Here is a 19,145-nt window from a genome sequence, read left to right as displayed (position 1 = left end):
AGAAAAGGAAAGAAGGATGAATGTGTGAATGAGGTGTATCAGACTGTGAGATGGTTCCCTGCGGGATGAGAGAAAAACCATTCTCCTAGTGAGAATGACTTTAAATGAGATTGGATATTATCTTAGTGACCAAAGGGGCAGCCGGGAATATCAACTATTTTTGAGATTTTGTAGGCAAGGATCCAAATAAAATAATTTTATGAAGGCCTTATATTTTGCTGAGCCACACACCCTTTCTTTTTCTCAATAAGATCTCTCAGCTAGTAGAGTCTCTTTTAGTGCTCTGCTATTGCTGGCCACACTGCAAGTTAATTAGGAAGGAGGTGTATAGCTGAATGCTTTGTCCCCTAAATCTCTCTGCCTGCCCAGCATCCCTAAATAAAAATAATGAGGACTGCTGTTGCATGGCAATAGCATTACTTTGCACTATGTATTTCCACATCCTGTGGTCTCCCAGGGAGTTTGTCTACTGCAAGTACAACCCCTTGAGGAAACTGGAGAGCCAGAACCACCTAGGTAATGCCAGGAAACTAAACCTTTAAGGCATTTCTTTGCTTTGATCCAGAGAAATGCATGTGCTGTGCTGTTTGTACCCTCAGAACAAATGGCAGTCTTGGGAACTAGCATGGATATATAGAGATGGTATTTAAATAACATTACTTGGGAAATTCCCACTGCTTAAGAAAAGACCAACTAAAACAAGAGTTTTCTTTCCCAGAAGGCTGAGACAGGTATAATGAGGATTAGCAGGCATAATTGATATCATTTCTGTATCCTAGAGGATCATATGAGTCATCTTCCTAGTCACGTCCTCCCTGTTCTTAGTACTGATGAGAGTGAAAACCTTGCTGTGAAGTGTAAAGAGGCAATATAAACATACTGTGTGATACAAGCAACTGATTGCAAACAAATAACTTCATTAAGCCATGTCCACAATAATTCCTCACTTTTATATAGAACTGTTCATCTGCAGATCTCAAAGTGTTGTACAGATGGAAAACTCAGGAGGTAAAGTGACTTGTTTGAGGTCATTCAGGTAGACAATGGCAGCTCTGGGAATAAACCACACTGCAGTGTCTCGCTTTGCATTATAAATGCCCCTCCTGTGCAGTCCTAGAAAGGATCACAGCATCAAGCCTTTGGAGGGGGAGACGGTGTAGCTGGAGCTGAAATAAGCTTGAGTCTGATCATAAGACCACTGTGAATTAGAAAGGCCAAATTCCACCCTAATGTGCAATCTCTCTTGAAATCAAATGGAGTTTTATATTTAAGTCTTTCCGAAGTTTTCCTTCCCATGGTGTCTGAGCACCAGCAAAATTACATCACACTAAAACAATCTCTGAAGATGATTCCTTACTACGTTTTCCTATTAACCTCAAGAGTCAGTATAGATTGGTTTATTTTATATTTTTTTTTTTAATTGCACATAAGCACTGGGTCTAATACACTAATCATGGTGGAAAATGGAGGAAAGGATTATTTACAACCTAAAACTACAGTAGTGCAGTGATGCCTCAGGCCTAGTAAGTACAATAAACAGCAAGAAAATATCTCAGTCTTGACTATGTATATAATAAAGAAGGTGTGGAAAAAGAATTCAGCAGGCATCCAACATGCACTGTTCACGATAAGAGAAGCTAGGCAGACAATATCCACAAACAGTTCATGTGATTAAAAAAATAAAAGACAGAATATGAGAGGAATCAAAACACAATATAGCATAAATTCCAACATTATAAATCCCATTATGCCTGAAATTTGGAAGGTAAAATACATCCTACAGATTCCTGGAAGGGAAAAAAAAGCACTGGTCCTGAAGCCAGAAGTCTAGAGTTCCTTGCTGGCTCTGCTGCAGGCTCCCTCTGTAATCTTGGGCATATTGCTTTACTTCTGTTTCCTCTCCCACATTGTGGGTGTGCCTACATTGCAGTCAAAGTGGGATATTAAAGCTTGTTAGCCCAACTGAACAGGCTTTAACAGAGTTAGCTTATATACTGTTAGCAATGCACCCATAGTGTGGAGCTGGGTACAGACTGAATACGTAAGGGTGGATAATGAAATCTGGGAAGAGTGGAATCTGAACACGATCAGAATCTGAACACTATCAGAGGAATCCCATTCATCTAGATTTCGCATTACTCTTTATTTTCTGAAAGGATACTTTTTAAAAAAATATATCTTTTTTCTGATAAACAGTAGGAGTTGAGCCAGAGGAAAAAAAAAAAAAAGAAAAAAAAAGAAACGAAAAGATCATGGTTGAAGTTTTCAGAGTCATTTAAGAGGCTTAGCCACATGCTTCACATTAATGTGAGAGTGCTGCTCTGGGATACAGATCTTAAGAATGGTAGATCTGTTCCTGAACTCCATCCAAATCATATTGTAACTAGGGTATGAAATGAGATGAGTTAGTCTTCCACAGGGTTAAGACCAGCTAAAAAAAGTGTGTTTCAAAAGTGTGAAGATGTTTTAAAGGAAAGTTGCTTATTGTTGTGTCAAAGTCTGGCAATCTGGTAAATATAATTGTACTAGGCTTTAATTATATACATTTTAAGAAAACACTCATGTACTGTGGAGAAAAAAAAACATCTACTTCTTTTTTTATTATTAAGACATAGCAGCAATATAACTTAGAGCTGTAGATCAGTGTCAAAAGCAATAACACAATCTGGTATGGCACTTCCCCCCCACCCAGCTAAATGGCTGTTATGTACTCTTAAAAACAGCATGATAGTTAAAATAAAAATAATGGGTATTAGATGGAAATGATAGTTGCAAAGTAGAAACACATGTAAGAGAGTTACTTTAGAAAGTATAGCGAGAGACAGGGTAAGAGGAAAAACTTTATTAATGTCAGAAAGATACAGTGAAATATTTAGTGCACGCATGTTTGGGATAACAGTTGGGATGAGGAGCCAGATGCTCAGCTGGTGAATGTTGATGCAGCTCTGTTTAAATCAGTGGGACTATGCTGATTTACATCATCTATAGATTTTGCAGCTGGTTTTGATATGCATACAAACTTTGAAAGTTGTCCAGATTTACCTGCCCTCTACTCTCTGGAAATAAGACTGGAAGTCTGGTGGGATAAGGATTCTCAAGAATTCTTGCATTTCTGTGGGCTAGAAACATGGTGAAGACAAGTATTACTGTGGTTAGGACAGTATTTCTAATTTTCCTAGCCCTGCGGGAAATCAAAATGCACACTAAAAGTGAATAATTAACCTAACTTTGTAAGCCTTCAAGAAGCATTCATTCTTGTATGATTCAGGCTGTATTTTATATGAATCAGTGTTCCCCTCCCTACTTAAATCTAGACACATTATTTCTGTGGTCTGGAAGCTGAGATCAGATTTCACCCATAATGATTTTAGCTGCCACACAGCTCATCAAAATTGCAATTATAAATACCAGTGTTTTTCTTTTTCTGGAATGTAGACTGCATCATACAAGATCCTGCCAAAAGATGCAGAATTAGCACTGTGATGGATATACTTGTGCAGCCTCCAGGGAAGGACAATTAGGGAATTAGGAATAAGAGGAGAGAGGGAGTTGTCACTGTCCAAATGACCAAAAGTCTAAATCATCTTTATATCCATCTCCTGAACTGAGAGCTTTTTCTCCTGCAAAGCCTTTGCACATAGAAACCATGCATCAAACGTTAAAAAGTGATACCAGTTTGCACATAGCAGGTTTTGAGTTAATTAACAATTTCCCAGTAACTGTCATTGGTGTAGTGAGTGCAGTGGAAAAAAAAATGTCAGATTTTGCTTCTCTCTTTTTCTTTCTTCCTTTAATAGTGTGTTACTAGTGCGCCCTTGCAGAGCTTCTGCACCAAATGGGTTAGGCTAGAGTTAGGACAGCTATCCAAATTCCCCTGGAGGCTGTCTGTCAACAAGAAGCAGTTGTAATGTTTCTCTCCTGTTTACATTCTACCTGTGCTGGCTTGTATTAGAATTAAGTCTCCATTGAATCTATGACAGGTGTAGCAAACATACTGTAAATAATACCAGACTCCTTAGCATTCTCACTACAGATGGAGGTGAGACAGGGAAAACACGAGCAGAGCAGACAGACATACCTGGAAGTGCAGTGCTATTGATCCTGCCTCCAGCTCTAGGGCTGGTCCAGGGACTGCTCAGTTCCTCATTCCATTCCATGTGGAAATCAAACATACATTTCCCATCTGTTCTTTTTGAAGCAGTAGCTTTACTTTGACAGTGCTTTGAACTGTCTCCCAATCTGCATGAAAAATTCTGCAGTGTGCTCTGTTTAATCATGCTCAGCGATTTTTGGGAAATAGCTCTGATTAGTTCCAATATCATTAGGAATGGTAGGGCTATGCTTTTACATGTAGAATATATAACTTTTCCAGATGCACAGACTTTTATAAAATGACCATGAGTAGGGAAGGCAAGACAAAGGGGAAGATTGTTTATAAAGATTTTTAACCCATAAAAAAATAAAGACGTCTGTGAGTCCTCAAATTAGCTACTCAGTTTCCAGCCCAGACAGGAGACAGTCTTACAGGACACAGTTCCAGAAAGTTTTAGCATCAGTTGAAAGGGTATAAGGACTTTGATTTACTCACACTGTAGGTAATGGAATTTAGAGGCATGGGACACAGTTTGCTGCATTTTAGGAAGAAGAAATCTGAACGACAATTTGTCTAAAGACTTCAGATTCTCACTGAAAGTATTTGTGTAATGTCTGGGCAGCCAAGTAGTCTCAGATGTTAATTGAATTCAGCAGTTCTATTAATACAATGAGAAGGTAAAAGAGTACAGATGCAAGGGTTCAAATATATTGTATAATCTCAGTAAACCAGATGACTCAAGTTATTGAATAAGAAATAAAGTTATGTTTATCGCTAAGATTTTACTCCTTGCTTCTTCATGATGACTGTACCAGTCAGACTGTGGAAACACAACTAGCAGTTCCATTATCTAGATTTTGTCTACACCACAGAAGGTTTTGTTTGTTTATTGTTTTAAATAATTGGATGCTATTAAGTTGGTTGTAAAAAAAAAAAAAAAAAAAAAAAAGTAATTTGTCTGTTAAAAGTTACTGAACATTTTTTCCCTCCAAATCAAAGTAATTATAGGAAAATGTGAATATTTTTTGTGTCTGCCTGCTTTCCTTTCATAAGCAGTCATTTAAAACATAGAAGCTCTATGTGGTAATTCTGGAAGACGTTTGATATGCTGCTACATAAACTTGTGATTGACAAAACAAATCAGTGTGGGTTTCACAGATTAAAATGAGTTGACTGGTAAACATTAAACTACAACTATAATCAGAGAGTCACTGTTCCTTCTGAAGTTGCTCTATGGTCTGTTCTTGATTCCTCTCTCATTAGACATCTCCTGTAATTAACCTGAAGTAAAATATAACATTCCTACTGTTAAAATTTATAGCCCATGCAAATATTGGAGCAGTGATAAATGACAAAAAGAGGTAAATCACTGATGTAAATAAATTCTGGATTATTTATGCTACATTGGCTAGAAAACTGTATGTATACAGCCAAATCCAAAATCATGCATGTATGAGAAAAGAACCAGGCCATATTTAAAGGAGATGGAGACTCCAGTTTGGTATACAACAACATTAAAAGGGTATTAGGTGGCCTTGGAAGAAAATCAGCTGTTGGGATAGACAACAGCACCCGAATTACCTGCCTGGGCAGCCTGCATACCTTTTGTGAATGATAGAAAAGAACCACTACTACAGAAGCCTTACCTGCCGAAAGGCTGGAATAAGTGCACATGTGCACAACAAGTAGGCTGAGACAAGCAGACACAGTGCCTGGAGACTTGGGGGAGCGCTGGGCAGCTGTGCACAGCTGTGAGGCAGTCGCACCCAGTGGCACTGAACTGCTTGTTCCCCATGTGGCTCCCTGGTTAAGCTCTGGTTGTGTGCCCTGTTATCAAATGGCTGTGTGGCTTCAGGGCCACCTGGAGACGTGGCACTAGAGAACATACTGCCAGAACAACTTGCCCAGCCTGCAATTAGCTCTGAAGTTGCTCCAGAGAAAGCACAGGAGGGCCACAAACAGAAGTCACCCCTCAAGGATGCAACACCCCACAAACCATGGGCTGAGCTCTCCTGCAATACCTAAAGTAGTAATTTAACCCTGTGTGTATTACTAAAGGAATCTCCAGCAGCAAATTCTTTCAGTTCTTCTGAGATGAGTGTGCCTGGGTTTTGGAACATTAAGTAGGACTGATATCACCTAACTGAGGTCATGCAAATACAATTATTCACCTTGGGTTTTCTTACAGTAATGAGTGAGAAAGAGGCACTTTTATGCATTTAGGGTAGATTTCTGAAATCTAGCAGAGGAATTTCATCCTGAAAGTGACTGTCTCTCTTCAGTGACATATAAGGACCCTTGAGTGAGTTAGTTCACATTTGGTCAGTTCACTCTCACCCACCGTGTCTTTTCCAAAGTAGTGTTTTCCAGTGTACGTAGTCCTGAACAAAGATAGATATTTCACAGAAGATCGCAGAAAGAACCATGAGAATGAACAGGTAAATGGGAAATTTCCTTTTTGTTGAGGGACTTTATGAGCCCACACTGTTCTGCTTTAACCAAAAAGAAAATTAAGAGCCAATCTGATCATTATGACCAACCATTAGCTCTTCAGTTTAATAGACACCAGTGTAAGAGTCTGTATCAGAATACAGAAGAAATTCAGAATATAAATAACACATTCTTAACAGTGAAGCTAAATAAAATGGCAACTGTTTACCAAAATTAATTAAATATTAACAGGCGTTTCTGCACCACATAAAACAAGGAAGACAACAGGAAAAGGCACAAATTAAATAAGAGCTAAATGCTGGGCAGGAAAAAATGATGCTATTATGTATCACCACCTGGGAAATTCTAAATCAAATGTCAGTGAGCTCAGCTCAGTTTTTAAAAGTACCGACTGGACTTCTTTTCTAATACTGAAACAGCAATTTTACTGTTCTGGAAAGAAAAACCTTTTCTAGAGGTGTGAGCCCAAGTCAGTGAGCCAGAAACACTTTGTGTCTAATCCAGTTTTGTCTCTAACTCCTTCTATTGCCTTGGGCAAGTCACTTAAACCCTAAGCTAAGAACATAAAAAATTTAAGAGCTATATTCATGCAAAGTATTTTTATTTTCAAAAACCTAATCTGTCAAAAGCCATCAGTACAAGCAGTAAAGAGAAGTCCAGTCTTGCAAGACCCATAAGGAATTTTGGGAAGTCACAAGCAGTGGCAAAGCCAAAGTACATGAATTGGAAAAGTGGGTTTTGAATCAGTCTAAGCAGGTTGGGACTTATACTTTAACTCGTTAAGTTTTACTCACCTGATACAAGATGAGATATTTGCTCGGCAGAGTACATAGTGAAGGTTTGTGTAATGAGGGGAAAAAATCCTACAGCATGTGGTTGTCATTCCAATTGGTTGAAACAAAAAAATTATAAACCTGCCATGGGTACACCAAAAAACTGGAATGAAGACTGACTCTTGAAAGCTTTAATATCCTCCCACCAGGAAAGAATTAGAAAGAGTCGAGCTAGATTAAACATAATAATCTAAATTCTGCTCCTGATTACATGCATGTAAATCTGGAATAACATAATTTAAAGACTTATTTGGGACCTAAATTGGTGTCTCTGTGAGCCTGAATTTTGGCCAGCTTTGATTTCAGCTGGGAAGAAGAAAATATGTTTATAAAATCTGAGCAGCCTACAGTTTATCTGCCTTTAAAAAAACACACACTGTGTGCAAGCCAGTAACAGACTTCCAGCTGTACTGAGATGCTGAATTGTACTGAATAACATATATTGACAACAGCATACAGTCTAGTAGCTGGAGAACAGTTTATATTCTCCTCTCTCTGTGTCAGTGCCAATTTAAAGGTGTCTGGGCAAGCTAATAATACATACAGATTGTGCTGATATTTATGAAAGGACATATGTCTCAGAAAACAGTAGGCAGAAGCAGCTAGGTGATCATGGGCAAATCCTGAGATTCACTTCCATTTCATCCAACTCCTAGCACTTAACAGAGTCTTCCCTGGAAGCCAACTGCCCTACGGCCCTCAGAGGGGTAGAGGGACATCCTGTCCTAGATAGTGCTAAAACCCAGGTACATCTCCAGCACCTTCTGACAATGCTTGACCTTCTCTTCTGAGTACAGGCCTCCTCACAAGGGTTGAGTTTCTTAGGTACTATAAATGGCATAAAAGCATTGTAAATCCTCCCCAAGTTCATGGCTGATTTGATTGCTCAGCTGTACAATGGAAATAATAAGATCTGACAAGGGAAACGTGAAGATACAACAGAGACTGTGAGGAGCTCAAATGTTATGGTAATGGATGTTTTACATGACCTTAAAGTAGATAAATATGAAACAAATTATTCACATATCTTTCATTAGTCCATCACAGAACCATTCTGATTCCAACACAGCTGCAGTGACCTGTACTTTTTTCAGCTGTTCCCTCTCCTTGTTTTTTTGTTTTGTTTTGTTTTTTTCTTTTTATCTTTTTTTTTTTTTTTTTGCATCTAATGTGTTTCCAGGGATAACTTTTCACTAAAGTTGTATTATTCAAGATCAATAAGTAAAAACTGTAATACCTTTTTCTTTCCAATAAACCCCAGAAAATGTTCAAGTTTCCCTCTCCCTATTTTAAAACCTCCACCCTAGAAGTATATACAGCACATGTGAAGAACGTCTGGGTAATGAGTAATTCTGAGTCATGAGTAATGCTTCCAGATTTGCAGTTTTGGCAGCTGGGAGTAGGATTCCCTGTTTGTACTATGTCCAGTCCTTTCCTTCAGCTTTTCCCCCTCAGAGGCCCTGATTCTGTAGACATATTTAGCAAGCAGGTTCTTTTGTCTACATGAAGCTTTACTAATATCAGAGGATCCCCCCCAGGAAGTCAGGCAACCCGCTCATCCTGCAGGATAAGAAGCTTTTGCCTTCAGTATTCACCTGACAAAACACAGATACGTAAATGTCTAATTACTACTGAAACCAATGAGGAAGAAGTGCTTAGGCAAGTAGGTAGGTGCCCAAATGGTGTTAAAAACAAACCTCTTCATTCGCTGAGGTGTGACCCCTGTACCTTTCCACACCTCACTGAGGCTGCCTCTGTCTCACACGTGCTGTGGTGTGCCAGCTGCTATCAAGGGGTTAGCAGTGGCCAGTATGGGGGTCCAGACAGCTGCAGGGGCCAATGGCTCAGTGGCTTGGCAGCAGCATTTCTATGAGGGCTTTCACTCAGGCTTCTGCAGATTTTGGATGATGAATACAAATCATTGCTGCTTTTTATTAAATAAATTGACAATCTCAGTCCACTGTACGTGTGATGATACTACAAAGCCACCCATAACATTTGTTGATATGGTAAGAATACACCCTTCTCAGTCACATCGTTATGATTCACATAGCTAGTTGTGTTCTTGTTGGCAGTTTCAGTGAAGAGACCACACCACAGACTCATGGCGGACATAGGATGAAAGAAGTAGCCCCTAAATCCAGCTTCTTCAAGTCAATGCTCACTCATACTGGTGAGGAAAATATAGAAAGATTTGCAATGTTACATTTTGTAAGTGTTTGAATGCACAGAAAATGCTTTTCCCATCAGATGTCCAGAGCAGCAGCCATCAGCCCTTCAACAGTCAGTCAGCTAAAGACTGCATTGGTTTTGGTGAGGTGGATCTTTTCTCAGGGACAGGCAACTCCACGGCCTTTCAGGGTCACTGTGTATTTGATCTTTGCTAAAGGAACATCCATAATCTTACAGGTGTGGGCAGGTTTTGCTCCAGGGCAAAAGTTATGTGCTATTCATGGATGCTAAGAGTATATGATCTCCCTCCCATCTAGTTGTCTGACAAGACCAGTTCCTCCCATTCCCATCCATGTGCTGCCTGATGGCATAGGATGCTCTTGCCAGCCACCTCAACTCCCATGCCTCAAGCACAATGTAGGCAACAGAGCAGGGACCTGATGTCCTTGGTCTCTCCACGCAACATGCCTAATCCACACAGGAGAGAAACTACAAAAATCCACATGACAAACCTAAAGAAAAACTGTAGCCAAGCAATGACTGTTCCTCTGATCTCCATTTCAGTCAATGGCAGGGAAAAAGCTTATATAAGTTGTGAAAGGATCCCTCACTACTAATTTTAATACTATAATGTATTCCTCTGTTGAATAAAATACCCAATGACTCCTAAGTACTGTAAACCTGGGCAAAATAATACAGTGAGCAGATACACTTTGTGCTTCAGTTATAAATTATTTCCTTCAGACTAAGAACTATAGGGTCAGTGTAAGGTTAAATCATAGCTGAGTCAGTCCATTCATGTGAAACAGCAGCCCATGTATCTACTAAAGAAAGTAGCCAGGGAAAAGGGGCTTGGTCTTCATTCCTGACTCACTGGCTACAGTCATCTAAAATATGCAATACCTATCTACATCAGTGAGAGCTGCATCACACAGGGTGGACACACAGGAATATTTTGTCCTAATTAAGAATTTTCCTGATCCAAATCTGAAGGTTGGATGATCACATCTGGGTGTTCTCCATCAGGAATCTCATTCCAGGGTGGATCAAAGGCAAAAGACAGCATGACAACATGACACATTGCATGCCGTATAGCACAGGAAAGGGCTCTCACCATCAGAGAGCTCATGGTGTTGTGCCCATCATTCAATCACCACCCTTACCTCCAAGACAGGGGTTGAAAAAGCTATGTCATTTGAGGCACATGTGCTGTAGCTTTTAAGCTTGTCAGCTCATAAAATGGCACTGCTGAACTCAGCTGAGAGATTTCCAACTCAGTTTTCTTCCTTAATAAAATAAATAAATATATAGGAAAATATTTCTAAACCAATACTAAACAGGAAAGCAGATTTTCTTAAAAGTACCATTAAAAATTTGTGATAGTGATGTAATACATCACACCACAATACCACAAAACACCACAGTGTTTTCTCCCAGATCTCTTAATGTTGTTAGCACTAGGTGGGATTCAGTGTTAAATTCCTAGCTTAGGAATTGCCTGCATCTTAGTCAGTCAGGAGGGGTGATCCTGTCCTTCTGAAATAACTGCCCACATTCCCATAAAATCCATGGAGAAAAGTTGGGGACTTGGATACATCAAAATTAGCTGTCTGTCTCCTCTGATTCTGTACAGACTATAAGTATGTGGTCTCATGGGAGCTTTTTTCAGCCAGAGGAAGGCCATCAGGAAGGTCCTGGACCTCTGTCAGTCTGAGAGGTTTGTTCACAGGTCCCATGGCTCAGGCAAGTCACTTACCCAGCAAGCCCAAGCATGCACTCCCCACCTTTCAAAATATGCAAAAGTAAATAGGCTAAAAGGACAAATGGCACTCCCCTCAGAGAGGAGACTGGGGATGTACAAAAATAAAACAGAAGAATCCAGCTAGGAGCAAATATTAAAAGCCTTGGTCCATTCTTAAGTTTGAATTAGAGCCTTAAAGCCTGATGTTCTTCTGGCCCCATATGTGTGCATTTTCAATCCTGACAAAAGATCATTGCACCCATATTACTATGTATTCAAATGGTTCACATCTTCTCAGGATCAGGAGGGCATGAGAACAACCTCCTAAGCAAGAGGTCACTTTATGAAGATACTTTCTGAAATCAGCCACAAAGCCATGACAAATTACCGGCCTTCTTTTGTTACTTAGGAAAAGAAGTAGGCAACCTACCCACTGGAGCCTGTAAAGCAGGTGAGTTAGAGCAAGACATGGGCACTTATGTCCTCAGTATATCTTTGAGCAGATGTGGATAACTGAAGATAGGCATCTCAAAAACTTGCAGGCATGTCAGGAAGAAGTTTATTAGACTAATGCACCTTGACAGTGATGGAAAAACACAGTGATTGTTGTATTATCTGCAACACAATCAGATAGTCATTATCTATGACCCAGTTTGAATGGGATTTTGGATGCTACCTTCTTGTTATTGTCTATGTGTATGAAAATAACATTTAATTAATTTATATATTGCTGTTAACTAACTGCATTTCCAACCACATCAGAGATGAAGATACTATCTTGGTAAATACTGCACAAATAGCATTACCTACTTTGGGGTACAGGTTTTGGGTTAATTTTAGGGTGAATTATTCTTAAATGATTTTAGAATTTTGAACATTTTATTCACTTACCTTTCTAAAAACAAGAACTTCAGCATAAGCAGCTTAACTGGGACACATTGGAAGTTTACAGTCTTTCATACTTAGAGCCTCTTGAATAAAATGGTGTTTTTTCCTCCCCAGTGACATCTAATATTGTGTCCATATATCTCTGGAGTTCCATTAGTTAGGTCTGCATCATATCATTGTTTTCAATGCTCAGGGCTGATTCTTTTGTCATTACTCATGTTGGATGTCACCTTACTCCATAACCAGTAGAGATGTTTTAAGAGTGATGCACAACTATATAAAAGAAATATCAATATTCTACACTAAAATTTTTAAATTAACATGAAAACCAGTTTCCATTAAATGACCTGAGAACCATACAACAGTACTAAGTAAGGAGAGATCAGACTATGGATATTCAAACAACTTGACACCTTCTGCTGTAACTTTGAAACTATGTTTAAAATCATCCCACCAAACCAAATTGTGCCGTTGTGATTTTCTTGTTAAAACCACTGGATCTGTAAAACATTCACAAAACCTCCAGGCACCAATAATATGCAAAGTCCAGATGAGCTCTACCACAAAAATGACAAATTCTTTTAGATCAGTTCCCCAATCACTATTCTTGATTTTTATGTAGGAACTGTCTTTAAAAGAGTCTGTTGTATGGATTTTAACTAAGAAATATTAATAAGTCAACATTTATTTCACACTAGGCTTTTGCTTTAACTCAAAACTTGTGTAATACAAGTAAGTAAAAATGTTCTGTTCATTCTGTCATGAAACTGAAGATTATCACTGCTCTAACCACAGCTCTTGATGGTAGAAGAAATAGCATCTTATTTATGTCTCATTACTAAAGTGGCTCTCTAAATTATCTGCCATCTTTTGATAGTGTTTGTCTTACATACCATGATTACTGAACCATGTTTTATCTAGACAGGTGTACTAAGTGGGTAATCAAACAACTGTGGTATCACAGATGACCAGTGATACTAGAATTTCAGATACTTTATTTAGTGTGTCTCTTAATTTTAGACAAAACTCTTTATTAGTGCTCAGAACACAAAAGGTTAGGTGGCAGAAGTAGCGTCAGGAAACAGCAGCAACAAAAGAATAACAACTGAACTGCTGTCCCATGCCTTACATTGTGTTATGCTCTATAGAACTGGATTGGGTATGTTGCTTGGAGTTTACCAAGGTAACACACAAATATTCTCCATGCTGTTCTTTCAGATCTTTCTCAGAGAGAAGAAACAGGATAAAGTCTGGATGAAGGAAGAATAAATAAAGGAAAAGATTCTTATTATTATAGGCTTCTTAAAGCACTTTGTTTATTTTTGTTTTCTTTGTATAGGGAGGCTGGCTAGGTATTTTAAAGGACAGTGTTAATTCCTTGAATTCCTTGAGATTTTCAGGAACTCTCTGTGTTTTGAGACATTGAGATCCATCTCCTGTATGGGAGGAATTAGGGTGAAGTTACAATAACAAACAGATTTTTGAAAAGCCTTTTTTGTTTTATTACAGTACCATCAGAAAATGAAACAAAAAAAAGGCCTGAATGGCGTTGATTTGGTTTTGGCCTGAACAAAAGTTCCAGAGTTGTTAAGGCAAAAGTAAACAGACTTAATGCAAAAAATTACATAGGCCAGTGTCCCAGCTCAAGGGATAAAGACATTCTCAGAACTATTCCATCTGCAGGGAGGGTTCATTTATGTTCCTGCTGAAATTGTGCAATTAAATTCTTCATAGTCATATTGAGGTTGGAGGTAAGTGTCACAATATATGTGTGTGTTCAGGAAGAGAAAGAAGGAAAACAATGTATATATTTTCATAACTAACGATTATATAACTGTTTTCAAATATAAGTCAGAGTAATCAATGAAAGTGCCATCTTATTGGGAAGGACTTCTTGTTTCACATTGATTGCTGATCAATATATAACATGAATTTTATTTTTATTAAAGAATAGGTGTTAAATTCAGTCTATTCTGTGTCATATATAAACCTTTTGCATCTGACATTCTGACCTCTTTTTTACTGGTTATAACTACTGTGTAAGTTAGAAAAAGATAAATAGATCTGTAGATTTGTATTGCTACAGTCTGAAAGCACCTCATCCTGGCTAAGGTCCTCCAACAGAAATTACTTGTCTGCACATACAGGAAAAAATGTGTTTTCTGCACCTACTGAAAAAGTATGTTTCTCTAGCATGCATATAGTCAAAATTTAATTATTTTCCATCTTTCATCAGTACAAACCCAGAAGAACTATAGGAAATAAACCATGCAGAGCTATGACTGGATACTCAGCTGTTCTGGTTCTGCCTAAGAGCATTTGCCTTTTGTTTCCAAGTGCATGACAGTGAACAGCTCATCTCAGCACCCCTACCATGCCTTACTACAGATGACTTTTTAGCCAACAGAATGTCCCTAGTACAGGAATACAGGTGCATTTTGGTCTGATAAACTTATGTTCAAGAACGCAGTGTTCTCTCTGCTGTTTCCCACTCTTTTGTTCCTTCCTCCTCTGCCCCTGCAGTGGTTTTGCCCTTAAACATGTTTACCAGAGGTGCCACCAGCTTGACTGATGGGCTCAGCTGTGTCCTGCTGTGGGTCCACTAGATACAGCTGGACAGGGGCAGCCCCAGTGTCCTCCCACAGAGGCCACCCTGCAGCCTTCCACTGTCAACACCTTGCTACCTATGGCCAATACAATACCTTACTAACATGAGAAGTGATGAAATAAACCAGCGTGAAGCTGCATTTATTGGTAATCTTACATCTCACTGACTGATCAGACAACTGATTGAACAAGAAACATTTGTGTCCATTAACCCATGCCTTGCAGAACAAGTAAAAAGTGAACTTTAACTCAGAGATAGTCTTTCCTGTTCTCTTGATGCCACAGAATTTCCTTTCTGAGGACCGTTTCAAGAAAACCAGTACGATGAAACTGGATAAGGGCATGGTTTAAACTGTTGCAGTTTTATGGCAGGCTATGCGGCTGTGATCTATTGCAGGATAATTCAGTAATGAGATTACTGGATTATTCTGCACACCTCCTTAAACATAGATTTAGTATTATGGTGAAGGCTGAGACATTGATGCTGTTAACAGGCCTCATCATATAGGGCAAACAGAAGAAACAATTATAGTCCTTAGGGTAAGGCAGATAAAGCAGCCAAAAAAAATGAGTCACTACCTAAAACTGTGCCCATATGTAAACTGAATGAGAAGATGAGATAGATGGTGGAGGACTTTTGTTGGGATATATCTATAAATTCATCTAAAGCACATACTGTTTGGTAAAACTGTGCGTGTTTATGGGCAGGACCAGTCAGGTGCAAGCAAAGAAGGCAAAAAGCCAGCAAGACAAGTACTTGGGTGTTTGAAAGAAAACCAACTCATGGAATTTGGGGGACAAAGAATTGGCTGAAAATAATGCTTGTATCTGTGAGCAAAGAAAATGCTTTCTCTTGTATGACCTTTATTTACTTCCTGGAATATGAATGTTACCTTGTACACCTTGTAAATAAATAGGATCACAGCAAAATATATATGGCTATATTATATACATTCTGTTCTAATAGTAACAGTCTGCAAAACCATGAATGCTGGCTACCTGTTTGATAATAACAGTAACAATGGTGTTAGTGGTAATATCCTTTTTGAAGAAGAAACCAAAGATTTCCCCAGAGGAAAAAATTGTGAGCTGAGATTCCTCCTGAGCATGATAAAGTCCAAGATAGCCAAAGATGCTTTCTAATCAGAGGCTGAAACTTCACAAAAGGAATTAAAACTGCATCTGGAAACTTCTCAGGAGGGCTTGGAGAAAAACTGAAAAGAAGGAGGGAAAACACCTCAGTCTATCAATGACAAATTGTCTGGACTCATGAGGAAGAGCAATAACAATGTTCCCATCAATCAATAGTACAAAGAAATCAAAAAGGTACTCAGCAGTCTGGATGTTGTGGATTAGGTTTCCGGGAAAACAAGGAAGGCTGAGAAAGGTGTAGCCAGCTTTGAACTTGCTAAAAAAGTTGAGTTGCTGCAAGGACTCAAGGAGCAGATGGTTCACACTGAGAAGAAAATCAAAAGATCACAGACCTCACTGGCAGTCATCCACCTCGAATGGCGCTGAGCCAGAGAGAGAACTCTAGTAAGACAGAGTAATCACAGTGTTTCTCTAGTACATCTGTAACCCTCAGAGGGGAGAATTTGGATTGTCAGATGCTTCAATTTGCCTTAACTTCCCACACCTCATCACAAATTGTAGGGGTGATCTTTGGACACTACATCATAATGGTCCTCTCTCCTGAACTGGTTTGAAAGGTGCCCAATGAGAAATCGAGAAGATATTTTCACAGAGAAATATATAAATATATTTTTTAAATATATAAGGATATAGTAGTAGTAGAATTCCTAACAAGTGACCAGATCTGTTTTTAAAAGTATTACCCAGAAATCCAGAAAGGATTATTTTTTAATTCCAACTAACCAGGTTTTTGAAGAGTCAAGGGATCAATGAAATGCCCAAGCCCAACTCTGAGTCTGAAGGGACAGTGAATAGGCTCAACAGCTGGCTAGTTTTTAAAACATCAGTAGTGGGGCAAGTCCCAGCATATCCCATGCCTTGGTGGTTTATTCGCACCACATTCCATCAGGGCACAAAACATATCCTAACCCTTCCAAATAACCTTTGGTTATAAGCTAAAGAACAGCTAAGTAGAAACTGCTGGAGTGGAAAAATGGCATTTGAATCATTTGTATTTTTCAGAAATATACTATCTCCATTTTCAAAAGTTTACAGCATTTGCTAAATACAAAGTAGGGACAGGCTAAGAAAACAACTGAGAAACAAGCAAGATACAAAGTCATGTAAAGAAACTATAAAACTAGGCCACCTAGCCTGTTCCCCTGGGGCAGTGGAGGGGGTATTAGAACCCAAGATAATTAAGCATTAGATTTGTGTAATCCTACTCAGAAGAGCAGTAGCAATCATATAACCAGATCCAATTAGTCCTTCAAGTATTGCACATCCAGGCACTATGATTGCTCAGAAGTCATAGGCAAAGTGGTCACCAGGATCAAGAGGAACTGGGGGAGTTACTGGTGGCCAGCAAGGCAGTAGGGACCATTCTAGACATCGAACCACATTTTAACAATTCAGTCTAAGGACAGAATCTAACATTACCCACAGAGTTGTCTGAGAAAGGAGTAAGGAGAAATGTTTCACCAGGACCACATCTAATCAGAGACTAACACAAGATGGAAAAGTCAATGCTCTATGTTTGCAAAGTCTCAGGATGTCATATTTGCTAAATCTACCCATTAAAAAAAAAAAAAAAGAAAAAGGCTTGAGAATACTGAAAAAACGAGTATTTTGTACAACTACTGAAGACCACTGAAAGCAAACAGCCCAATTCTCATCATGATTACACTGGTAAAAGTATCAAGCAGAAGTAAAATATGTAAGACTGAGAAGGGGCCATTAAGTCCAGAAGGCACAACATTGTCATAACTTTCATTATAGTCTTTCCTTATCTTTTATACATTAAGCACTTGAATATCTTTTGTGATATGGTAAATCAAAAATAAGCTCTCAATTCCTTTCTGCCAGCATTCACAATGAAGTAGGATTTCATTTTTTAGAACACTTGTTTGGTTGGTTTTTTTACGGCAAAGTTTCTTCTAGGTCATAAATTTCTAACAAAATAGGCAGTCCAGTTCCTGCAGTGTTCAAATGTTGTTGGGTTCATGTTCCCATTTCCGAACAGCCCAAAGAAGTCTGTCTTTGAGGCTAATTTGCTGGAAAGGTCATTGTTTGGAAGTAGTTTTGGTAGCATACTGTTCATGAAAATTGTGTAGAAGCATTGAACTACAATTGCCTTGTCATGGTACTGTAGCACCACATTTGAAAAACACTGAATTTTCAAAGTATTCACAGTATTTTTACATTCAACAAGCTAAATTGTTACATTTAAAAGAAAAATCAGAATAATTTATGGATCACCTAAGTCTCCATAAATATTTATCTGTTTCATGCAATACACTATTAAATACTGCAGTGCATCAATAGGAATTAAGCAGAAGCATCAGAACAATCTTGTTTCTTGTGGGATGTGTTTATTCCAGTTTACTTTTGTCCATATAAACACTGCAAATAGAAAGGAAAAAAAATAATCTGAGAAAGAAATCAAAACAGATTAGTCTGTCAAAAATAATAGTAAGGTTAATTAAGGTATGATTTATTTTTTTTTTTAATTTTTAAGCATTTAGAAGTCCAAAGGATTTTCCAAGGCATCAAAACAAGTCCAACTGATATTTAGATATGAGTGCCACATAAGTCCTGGTTATTACTGAAAGCATAAAACAGACCACTGAAGTAAATATGGGTTTCATTTTTAGTACTCACTTCCAGTACACACCACCCTATACACTTGCTCAACATTCTACCAGTTATGTCATTCTATGACACAAAGAGGAAAAGTGTCTTGTAGTATTCTGAGCATGGATAAAACACTTACCTGTCTGACCTAAAGACTGTAAGTGCAAGAAATTACATGACTCTAATTTTGTGAGCAGAATTAACAACATGTTAAAATGTGGGTGAAGTCCTGGATCACCATGAGCTCCCAGCAACTATTGATCAGGACTGTGGTGTTTATCCATCAGAGTAATTTTTTCCTATCTCACATGATTATTTATTGCTTAAATAAACCTTAATGCCTCATCTCAGACTCCTCATAATGGAAGCTGCATGGCAGCACAAAATGTGAATGATGGCCAGGTTTCTAGATGGGCTGTGTTCACAGTCCTTTCCAGTTAGACAGTCTGCAAAGTCTAGACTTCCTTTGAAATCCAAGACTGAAGGCCAAGATAAACAAAGAAGCTGTCCTTTTCTCCTCTTCACTCTTTGATGAGGTGGATTCACCCCTTTAAACACAGCAAACCAGTCATTCCACTCCCGGGGGGGTCTTTTC

The sequence above is a fragment of the Athene cunicularia genome (genome assembly GCF_003259725.1).
Source record: "Athene cunicularia isolate RWA chromosome Z unlocalized genomic scaffold, athCun1 chrZ_part1, whole genome shotgun sequence".
Taxonomy (NCBI): domain Eukaryota; kingdom Metazoa; phylum Chordata; class Aves; order Strigiformes; family Strigidae; genus Athene; species Athene cunicularia.
Note: the sequence above shows the minus strand (reverse complement) of the source record.